Genomic DNA, 11598 nt, shown 5'->3' on the forward strand with positions numbered 1-11598 from the left:
TTTAATCATGATAACAAGACAATGTGTTAATAATTCCGGGTCGGAGGAAGGCATTTGCAAACTTGTTTATGTGTTTACTCTCTCTTACCATATGCAAGAGGAATTTATGAGCCGGCCCCATTTTTCTTTATGGTCGGAGACATATTTTGTAGCTTCTCTCGAAGAAATCAGGAGTTTGTAAGCAGGTGTGTGCGGTACAGCTATGTACCCACATGACTGACACAGGACAGCCACCAGCGTCTTGCCTGGGCACACTCAGGGTCCTGAACAGAGAGCATATCAGGGTTCATTTTTGTGGGCTTTGCAGACAGCCAGCTCTTACGAGAAGAACACTCAAGTCCTCTTCCAGATGCCCATGGCTGGCATCAGCAAAGGACTTGCGTTATTGCTGCAAATATTAATATCATAAAATTAAATATTGTTTTCAGGAATCTCGGTTTCAGTTTTATGTAGTAATTCTTTCAGCTAATTGTTTGCCTGCACCCTGATCCCATAATTAGGGCCTGACTAATTATCTAATTACTAAGTAGCAGAAGGGCAGGTTGATGGCGACATTTTCGCCATCTTTCAAAGCCTCGTTATCCTTGTGAAAGTCACGGGTTCCTCTGGCTGCAGGCAGCTGCGGCAGACCCAAATGTCTGCTCACCTTCCACATTTGTCAACCTGTTCATTACAGTGGTGAATTTGACACATCAGAAATGTCCCTTTGACAGGGAAGTTTATCCTGGAATGAAAACTGAAGCAAAAGAAAGAAAACCAAAGAAAGATGAAAGTGTAATTTATATTCTAGGATTTGCAATTGTAGTCTTGTCCTAAAGGCAGGATATATGTCTGCTCTTCAGTAGGAGATGGGAGATGTTCCTTCCTGGAGCCCCGGGGCTTGACCGGCTGGATCAGGGGCACAGAGGGCCTTGTTCATTTCACAACCCAGTGGGGCTTCCAGACGCAGAGTCGCTGTCACTCTGGGCGGGTTGGCCCCCGACAAGTCCTCTGGAAGCACAAGAAGCTCACAGTCTTGGGAGAAATTGGCTCATAAACTCCAAGAGGGTAAGACTCTGGTATTCAGCTGCCCGAACATCAGGTTACCAACATACTAGTTAATCAATAACCCAATTTTGTTTAATCCCTGGGTCTTAACATTTGACACCTTTTGTCCCTTTTTCAATCTTTACTACACTGGAAAGTCAGCCACCCCTCCTTTTTAAGACCGAGGGTGGGGGGAAGGAAAGAAAGAAAGAAGACCTAGCTCCTCATCTCAAAAGTGACCAACGATTCCAAGGTGGCCTCTCAAATGTCTCTGTACTCCCGCTAACTCCAAGAGGAGAAAACCTCTGTGGACCATCAGAACAACTCTGGCGAAGTACCCCTAACTCAAGTAATAACCACAGAATCATTATTAATTATAACTCCCGCCGAATATGATCGTATGTTCAAGTGGCTTGGCATAGATAAATCCATATTTGTGCAGTATGCATATGTCAAGATTGTTTTTTTATATTCTAAGCTGGGGTTTTCATTAAAGAAATATTCATTTAAATCAAGTACTCTGAGATCTTAGTAATCAGCGGCAAATAAGCTGGTTCATCAGTTTATATATCCAAATATATCTTTCAGAATCAGTGCTTGCAATTAAGACCATTGCCCAGTGGTTAGAATAAAACAGAAAAAACCCGCACGAAGTCCCTTTCGTCTGCCCACCGACGACTGTCGCAGCCATCCTGATGCATTGATGGTGGCTGTAGAAATGTGTTTAATTGGCATGAAGAGGCACGGACTGCGAGCTGGGGGCTCCATTATCCGGGTGGACATCTTATTTACATTAGTGAATCCTGGGAACAAGATGAAAGTGTATGAGAACTGAGGTAGGGGGTTGGCACTTAAGCTGATGGGTTTTTTGGCTGGTGGGGGGCGGCTCGTAGGGAACTTTACAATCATCCCAGAAAAGGAAACTGCAGCTTTGCAAAGCCGAATCTCCCTCTCATCCTCAGGAGCAGGGCCAGTGGGAAACTTTCCCAATTAGAATCTGCAGATGCCGTTCACCCGTTGTGAAATGGGCAAGTGCTACATGTCCTTACATTTTCCAGGTTGCATTTTTATGCAGTTCATCACTTTGGTGTGGCTCAAAAGTTAACATAAAGAAGGTGCTTCTCAAAAGACATAGTGGAAATCTCTTGAGAAATTCATGTGAACTTCAGAGCCCCCTGGGATGCTGGTCATGCCACCGTCTTATTCCTTTTGGTGATTTCTGTAGTTACCAGTTCCCAGCTGAGCAAATATTTAAGTCAATATTTCCGTTAATTGTTACATTACAAATTGTTGCATGTCCCAGTGGTGGGGGTTCACGCTGATGCCAGCTGTGCAGTGACAGCACCAACACACAGTCCCAAGAGGTTCCCAAATCCCGAGACTTCTGTCCCAGTCTCCCACCTCAGCACCTCTCAGAGAATGGGTCTGATGTAAACCGTGGTTACTGAAAGCTGAGGCAGGGAGAAGCATTCAGAGAATGTATTTCTTACTTTGAAAATGCACTTTATTTGTGTAGATTTGTTTGGTGTGCAGCTAATGGAGAGCTTTGCAATGAAGTTTGGTTTCCGTAGGAAGCTTTTGAAAGTTCTTGTACTTGAATCTGGACTCTGCAAGGTTGGAAGCGTAAATGGACCGGTGAGTTGAGAACCCCTCACTCCTAGTCCCAGGGTTCAGGGCATGTGTGTTCTGATGGGCTCTGGGCAAATCATACCCTCATTTCTCCTTGGGGATGAAGCTGATGGTGACTTCACCTAATTACTGGCGGTCCCGTGCACAGCTCATCATGTGTGAGAAATATCGTGGCTCTTTGGCAACAGGCACTAATGGTAAAATCAGCCTTTTTAACCAAATTCTTCATTGAAAGTTTCAGGATGACCCTACAGAGCCATCAGCTCTGGTCGTCTCAGTGAGAAAACCACAAACCCTGTGGAAGGCTGCGGAGAGCTGAGGACAGAGGGGGCGGTTCTGGCCAAGGAGTCAATCTTAGGGACTGAGTGCTCGTCACCCCTGCTCTTTCCCTTCCCTCTGCTCCTGAGAACACCTCACTGCCACCGGTCATAACTAGCACACATGTTCATACTGATGTTTATGCTGATATCTGCGTAATGCTACCACTTAATAGATGACAGACATTCTGAGTTATGTCCAAGTCATTTTCCGAATGAATTGTCATAACTATCCTTTGACATACAGACTTCCCTTCTGCCCCATTTTATAAATGAGGAAACTGAGTCACCTGTGCTTAAGTAATTTGCCCAAGGTCATGAACACAGAGGACAGCTGAGCCAGGCCTCACATTCAGTGTTCTTGACTTAAAAACGTAAGCATTGTCTGGGCACCAGGGCTCGTGCCTGTAATCCTAGAACTCCAGGAGGCCAAGGTAGATGGATCACCAGAGCTCAGGAGTTTGAGACCAGCCTGAGCAACAGTGAGACCTCATCTCTACTAAAAACAGAAAAACTACCCAGGCATTGTGGTGGGCACCTGTAGCCCCAGCTACTTGGGAGGCTGAGGCAACAGGATCGCTTGAGCCCAAGAGTTTGAGGTTGCTGTGAGCTGTGACACCATGGCACTCTACCCAAGGTGACAGAGTGAGATTCTTTCTCAAAAAAAAGCAAAACCCGGGCGGCGCCTGTGGCTCAGTGAGTAGGGTGCCGGCCCCATATGCCAAGGGTGGTGGGTTCAAACCCAGCCCCGGCCAAACTGCAACAAAAAAATAGCCGGGCGTTGTGGCGGGCGCCTGTAGTCCCAGCTGCTTGGGAGGCTGAGGCAAGAGAATTGCGTAAGCCCAAGAGCTGGAGGTTGCTGTGAGCCGTGTGACGCCACGGCACTCTACCGAGGGCGGTACAGTGAGACTCTGTCTCAACAACAACAACAACAAAAAAAAAACAACCCAAAACAAAAAACTTAAGCATTGAGCTACTCAATGAGGTAAGACTTAGCTACCCACTGAACCCAACCTGGTGAATCTAGCTGCAGCGAATAATGTCACAAGGGTCATCTCTGGGTATCTCAGAAGCTCAGAATTATCAAATATCCTGGCAGGATCCTGCTCTCTACTCATCACCACCCCACCGTAGCTTGGACAGAAAGTCAGCTCCTGGGCTGGCTGTGGTGGCCCCCACCTGTCGTCCTAACGCTTTGGGATGCTGGGAGGATCCATTGAGGCTGTGAGTCTGAGACCGGCCAGAGGAAGGGCAAGACCCTATCTGTACCAAAAATAGAAAAATGAGCTGGGCGTGCTGGCATGTACCTGTGGTTCCAGCAACTATCAAGGCTGAGGCAGGAGGATCGCTTGAGCCCAGGAGTCTGAGGTTGCTGTGAGCTGTGATGACACCACTGCGTTCTAGTCTGGGAGACAGAGTGAGACCCTGCCTAAAAATGAAATAAAATCAAATCAGCTTTTTTGTGTGTGTGCTCTGCACTACTATCACTGTTCCTCAGCAGGTGGGCGAATCCCCACACATGACCACAATGTCCTGTGCTCACCCCGTGTTGTGAAAGCAGGCTGAGCGCTGGGAGAACCAGCCAAGCACTGCTTGCCCCTCAGGGACCCACCGAAGCCACGTCACAGTGGAGGAGCACAGCCCAGACGGGGAGCTCCTCCACTGTCCCCATGTGACTGGGGCCAGGTGACGTGACTCAGCGTGTCTCAGCTTCCTCATCTGCGAAATGGAGAAAGAGTGGCATCCACTCCATAGGGTACTTCGAGGATTAAACAAGCCTAAATTCACCTGCTGCTCAGGATGTGGCCAGGGCTGCAGGAGACTCAGCTGCTGTGACTCTCATAGAAGAGGCTGAGACAATGGTCTTGAATGTCTGGATCAATCCAGATAGTCCCTTCTGGTAACCAAGACAAGAACATGTTTTTCACCACTCCCGGGAGAACTGTGTAGCTTATAGAATTGGCTTACTGTTCTGAAACTACAGCAGAATCACTGTAAGTTGACCCCCAGTAGCAAACTGGTCAGCACACAGTGGTGGTCACCATCAGGAACTGGGCCTACTGTGTGGTGGATGCCCTGTCTGTGACATTAGGTCAACTTAAGGAGGGGTCAGTCTAGGGAGATGGTCAGCTATGGAGGTTCTACTATATTTAGACATGTCCCAAATATCAATGTCTGCCCACAAATTCATGTATTTGTAATAAATATTCCTTTAGTCAGTGAGGCAGGAGAAACTCAAAGCTAGACAAGGCCATCCGTGAGGAGCCCACCATCTAGAGGGCAGCAGATAACCTAACTCACAGTGTGGCAAGGGCAGCAAATGTTTCAGAGAGAGCGCGGAGAAGACAGTGGAGATGGGATATTTTGTACTGCTGGGTTGGGGTGGTATCACCAAGTAACATGGGAGCCATGGCTTGAAGAATGAATTAGAATTTGTTAGAAGATGAGGGTTGAATATAGGAATTCAGGCAGAAAAGACGTCTTGAAGACATGCAAGGAACTCTGAACATTTAGGCTGTGTGGGGAAGAGCAGATGAAAGGAAACGTATGTCTCCTGAAAGCAATAATGTTTCACTACTTCGCTTGCAAGCAACAGAAATGGACTCTGGGTGTTTAAGCCAAAGGAGACTTTGCAGGTCTGATTTGGGACACCAGTGCTGGTGAAGGGAAGGCTGTCTTCTTCAGACTACCCCATTGTGCTTCCACCGTCACCTCCACCCTATGCCTCGTTCTAAGTCCCAGGAGTGACACTCCGACTGCACGGGCTCAGGTCGCATGCTCATGTCTTGGCCATGCGGGGTGGTACAGGCACCTGTGCATACAGCCCCCGGGGACCCTCCACTCCAGTGTGGACAGTCCGCACACTAGGGGGCACCAAGACTACACCTAACTGGGAAAGGTCATTCTCCAAAAGGAAATCATGGTGTAACGACTTGATGGACAGACCCCAGATTACAGATGTCCATTATAAATAATAACTTATGTTTATAACCCATCTGTTGCATATAATATTCTGGTGAGTACATGCTTTACGTGGGTATTTTATTTGATCCATATAATAACCCTAGGAGTAGATAGACTCCCACTTTGTAGAATTAGAGTAATTCTATCCCATTTTTACAAATGAAAAAAGTTAAAGCTCAGAGAGGTTAGGTCACTTGGCTGAGGTTGCACAGCTGGGGAGGGAGCAAGCTAGAATTCCAAGTCAGATAGCTCTGATGGCAAAGCTCCAATTCACTGGGCATTACGGGGTTGCCACTGGCTCCCCACAGCCCCACCCCAATCCTGCCATTTGCCTTACCACCCTGAAGGAGTCAACTTGGGAGCCCCAGCGATCCAGCCTATGGAAAGGAGCACAGCCCAGCACCTTTCTTTGCTCCTCTTCCCGTAGGTTGTAAACCAGCCGGGCAGCATCCTTTGCACTCATTCCCAAACCTAATCTCTCAAGTCCTTTGTGGGTGTCATATGGAAAAACTCCAAAGCGATTCATTCCAAATCAATTTACAATAATGCTTCCTCTTGAGCACCCCTCCCCCAGTGGAGAGCTGTACATCCACAGGGCTGCAAGCACGTTGTTTTAATCAATGACTAAGCAGAAGCTTCTGCAATCTCTGTGAGGGCATCGGCCCTCATTTAAAAAAATTCCACAAGACTGAAACTTGTCTCCGAAGGCAGTGGGGATAACTTCTCATCTAGTGGCAACATCTCCCAAAGTACTGGGCCTGCTGTTTCCAACTCTATGACCACACAGTGTAAGTAAACTATTCATTCAGTTATCCAGCAGGCGATTAATCTGGCCTCTATGATCTGCTAGCCTCATCCACTTGTAAGTTCTATTTTACTCTTAAAACAAGGCAAAGCAAAACAGTGCTCATTTTACAGATGAGAAATGGGACCTCAGGAAAGGCAAGCAGCCGCCAGTGGCCGTCCCGGGCTCTGAGTCAGGGACACTGAGCAATACCGACTGACCTTGATCTTGCGACGCTCTGCACCTGTCTCCACAGACACCTGCCCTATGCCGTCCAGAAGGGACCCAAGCTGCCTGCCTCTTGTTGGGAGAGGACCCCCAGCAGTTTCAGCAAAAGGGAGGCTTTTGAACTGATCTTTCCATCTCCAGAACTTTCCCATCCAGTTGGCTTCCACGCTGGCCATGGCAGTATGTGTGCAATGCTAAACCAATCATGCTATTAAGAGCTTAAGACCCTTCAACAGCTACCAAGTACCTCCCTGAGAAAAGAGTGCAAGACCCTTCCTGATCTGGCCCTATCTCTCCTCTCTCATCTTCCAAAACATTCCCCCAAAGAGCTCTTCACTGCAGCTTGGTGACTCTCCCCACAGCCTTGAAGGCACAGCACATCCCTGCTCGCTTGTTCCTCTTTATAAGGCCCTTCTGTGTCTGCCCAGCTAACTCCTATTTTACCTTCAGAACCCGGCTCCCGGTGTCCATCCTCTGTGCCCCCTGCAGCAGCATGCCAGGGGTACTATCACTCTGTAATGGTAGGGATGACAGGGAAGTTTTGGGGCTGAAGGGGAGAGAAATCCCTGCTCAAATAAGGCTAAACAACCATCCCCAAATAGATCTATCTCATATAAAGGCCATTTACCTTTAGACTGGGCTTCAGCTGTGGGACAATCAAAGATGATTAATTATCGTGAAAATATTCCTGGAGCTGAGGTTTATTCAAGGCAAATCAAAGGCTCAGGTTTGCCCGAGATAAAGAAGACAGGCTTCCTTTCTATCTGCTGGACCTCTGTTTGGTATATAAATTAGACCTTTTTAAAAGACACGCTTCTGTCTGCCAGGCTTTAGAAACAGAGATCTGAGAGCCAGACATTTCCTATTAAAGTTTAAAAAACATGGCTTTAAGTCATACATTATATTGAGCGCTTTCATATCTCATCTGATTCAGTAAGTTTTAAACCTCACAGAGGTCACATTTTGAAACAGTAGTCACTTTTTACAACATCTCCAAACATTAAATAAAAATAAAAATTATTGTGAAGAACAGAGACACCCACAGAGACCACTAACGTGACACTTGAATATTATTATTATTAAGCACAGTGTTACTGGGGAGTCTGAAGGTTATAGTGCTGGCTCATTTCTAAGCTTCATTTTTTTCTTTATAGAATTGAGGAAGAAAGGGTAGATTCTATCGATACTCATTTTTTAAAAGTCCTATTTAGAATAGGGATTCTTAACCTGTGGCAACTTCAGAAATAATACAAATCTCTAAAATATGTGCAAAGTTTTGGGGCATCAGCATTTTTCTCAAGAGGGATTGCAGCGTTTGTTACTATTTTCAAAGGATTGTTGATCCACAAAAAGGTTAACAGCCACAGACATGGAAGGGAAATTCCCCCTAGACCGTGGTTGTCCCAACAACTGAGTTTTCACACAACAAAGGAAAGCGATTTGGGGGTCTGACTACTTAGATTGGTCACTTCCAGGAAATAGTCGATCTGGAGTTTCTATTAGGTGTTTTAACCTGGAGTTACAAGGTTCGCAGATACTCCAAATGAATGGGGCTTTCTGTAAGGAGAAATTGGCGCAGTAAGCCCACAGCTCCCACATCTGCTGTGCCCACCCCCAGCCTTTCTTCAATCCCATCCTTTAGCTAAAAAGACCTTTCCTGACTTTCCAAACACATCATCTCTAGCTCCAGGCTCAGGTCTGGCTAACATTTGTAAACAGAATTTGTCTCTGAAATCTTGCAATTTTGATGTGTCATCCCCTCAGCAATATTAGGTTTCAGAAAAGAAATAGAAAAGGCTGTAATGATAAAAAAATAAATAAATAAATAAAAAAGACTGCTGGTAAAAGAAAGTAAAATCATGAGGGAGCGTGTAGGCAAAGGTGAGCGTTCAAGGATGGCTCTGAACAGGGGCTCTTTTATCGCCCCCATGAAGTTCCCATCCAGGACGGGGAACCTGTGTTGTTAGTTTTCTGTTTTCTCTTCGTGGCTCTCGTTTCGGTCCTCTGTTGCATTGCACTGTTCAGAACTTGGAGAATGCATCCAAACATAGGGAGCGTGACATTTTAACTATCTCAGCTCACCAAGATCCACCACAATTCACTGTCCTCCAACGGGAGCCCTGAGAAAGTGCACCATCCCTGGCTCTGCCGTGGGAAAGAAGACAAGCCCCACACCCGCTCACTCGTGAGCAGGTCTCTCTCATTAGACCCTCATGGTTTCCCTAGTGAGATGCTTCACTTTGGGCTTGGGAAGGTGTGGACCATCAGGAGCAGCCTCTGCCCTGTAGCGCCGAATGTTCAGTGCAAACCGGAGGAGGTTAAATAACCAGATGAATCAAACAATCTCAAGGGAGTGTGGTGCTGTCCGAGCCCACCAGCCCAGCAGATTCTTAGCACGTCACCTTTGAGGCCTCTGTTCCCTAGATGCTTTGCCCCCGATGATGCATTACCTGTGAAACCCAATATCTGCCGACCGGAAGATATTTTACCGGCTTTTGTGGACTTTCATTTCTGAGTTCAACCTCCACTGAACTTGGGTGGTAAAAAATCTCCTCCGTCTTCCTTCACTCTGGGAACCCCTGCTTCTGAGTAGAATGAATCGATAATGAGGTCATGAACAAATATTATGAATGTCTTTTATCATTTATATGGATGTCGACGTGTCCAATTGACACACAACTTTCTACCCCTCCAGCCTAACACGCGTGACCCCCTGGCATCTCCTTCCCACCCTTGTCCTCTGGTGTCCATTCAGCAGCAGATACAGTGAAGAATAATATATCACCAGCCATGACCCCTTGGCCTTTATGAATTATCTGTTTAGAAAGATGTGAAGCCACCTTTTATATCCACCATAATAGATACTTAGACACAGTGGATCAATAGTGAACAAGTTTGCTGGTTATAGTTAATGGGTACCAAAGGGACACTCTGCTGGTGACCTCTGACATTGTGGCTGACAAGAAATCTATAGAGCGAAAAATAAGGAAGACAGACAGTTTTAAAGTTATGAATGTAGATCCGTAGCAAATCATGATAATTTTCTCCTGGTGGAAATAATCCAGGCTTGCAGGTGCAAACCCCTAAACTGAGCCCCCCTGAGATAGGAATGGCAGTCCATCACTTTACTATTTGGGAAACTACTATGGTGCCAGGGCTGGCACAAGTCCATTTGTTATCCAAGGAGAACCAACTGAGATTGTTTTCCTGTCAAAGAGGACTTTTCTCTTTATGAAATGGGCTGTCATTTATAATTTTAAGCAGCACGGATTTGTTAAACAGCCACATGGTCATGGGTTTCTATAAGAAGATCCACAGACCCATAGTTCTGGAAAGAAATCGCACTTACGAGATGTTTTAAAACCTAATGGGAAGGGAGCATTGGGGGGTTTCCTGAAGAAATGGTTGCTGCTCTGCATGTTGTTAAGGGAGTGTAACAATAAATCCATTGCTGTGTGTCTGAGAGTCAGTCTGAGGCAATTATATTTTCATACTATGGAGTTGATCTATATTTTCAGTTGATTATATTTTCAGTTCTATGGAGTTGATCTGAGAGAAACACACTGGGTACCAAAGCCACACTTTCATGTCACTGCGTGGACGTTAACAGTGGCAAGTGTGTTTAAAAAGAGTCAGGGAAACAGAGCTAATTCGTGAGTGGTCTTGAAGGCAGCAGCCTGCAGCATTCTGGCTGGCACATGGCTTCCAGGCCAACGGGGAGAGGGCGGAGAGCAAGAGCGAGGCCCTTCCCTGCACTCCACAGTGTGTACACCGTATTATGATGTCACACTCCAGTAACACAGCTCTCAAGTCCCAGTGGCCTCCTGCTGCTAAGCACCATTGAAAACACATTTGTCCTGACTATTCTTTTCCTTTTATCCCCCCTCATCTGTGCAAGATGAATCACGCCTGCATCCAGACTGACTCTGAGGGCAGAGCCGGGTCCTGACGAGGTAGCCTGCCTCCTATGGCTTAAACATTTTAATTAATTTCAACACTAATGCCCAAATGAGAGTTAATCACTCTGCCGCGGTGCTTTCTCATTTACGAAGTTTATTCATTAAAACTTTCCTTACTGAACTTTGATTGAATGTCATGCTTTTTGGGAGGCCTTTCAAACTGCCTGAAGGGGGTTAAAGTGATATCTTAGGCAGCTGCTGGAAGTTTTCAGTGTTTGCTTAAAGAAAAGAATGGGGAAAATCTGATCAGCAAGAAATCTGTTCTGTGCTGAACAAGGAAGCTTTTGGGCGGCAAGAGGCTTGTAAAAGCAGGTTTGTGTTTAAGCAATACATAAAAATGTACGGGAAACCTAAGTATCTAATAAAAGAAATAAAATCAATCACCTAATACTTGGCAAAACCTGGAAATACATTTCATGGTAAGATGCAGCCATCCTTTAAAAACCAACAGAATGATAGCAGCAGTTTGAATTAATGTGGGGAGAGATATTCGGCCCGTGTTTGCCAACCTAATTATTTTGGAATCAATATAATAAAAATCATAGGATACAGTTTTGCCTATTAATTGCTAGTATCTAAATTTTTACTGAGAGATATTGTGTTGATGAAAGCTTTTATTTAAAATTAGCTCATGAAAATGCAATCTTCATCTCTTTAATTAACAGTGTTCCATATCAGGGGACGACACATC

The 11598-nt window shown here is 45.8% G+C and overlaps 1 long non-coding RNA gene across 1 annotated transcript; it reads right to left on the minus strand.

The window, feature by feature from the left end:
• Positions 1–762: 762 nt before the first annotated feature.
• LOC128575613 (uncharacterized) lies at positions 763–10902 on the minus strand. The gene is made up of 2 exons (XR_008377044.1): positions 10721–10902; positions 763–1066 (listed from the first exon to the last, which is right to left on the minus strand). It is a non-coding gene; the product is annotated as an uncharacterized LOC128575613 (long non-coding RNA).
• Between the last annotated feature and the right edge of the window lie 696 nt (positions 10903–11598).

This window comes from Nycticebus coucang, chromosome 22, assembly GCF_027406575.1.
Source record: "Nycticebus coucang isolate mNycCou1 chromosome 22, mNycCou1.pri, whole genome shotgun sequence".
NCBI lineage: Eukaryota > Metazoa > Chordata > Mammalia > Primates > Lorisidae > Nycticebus > Nycticebus coucang.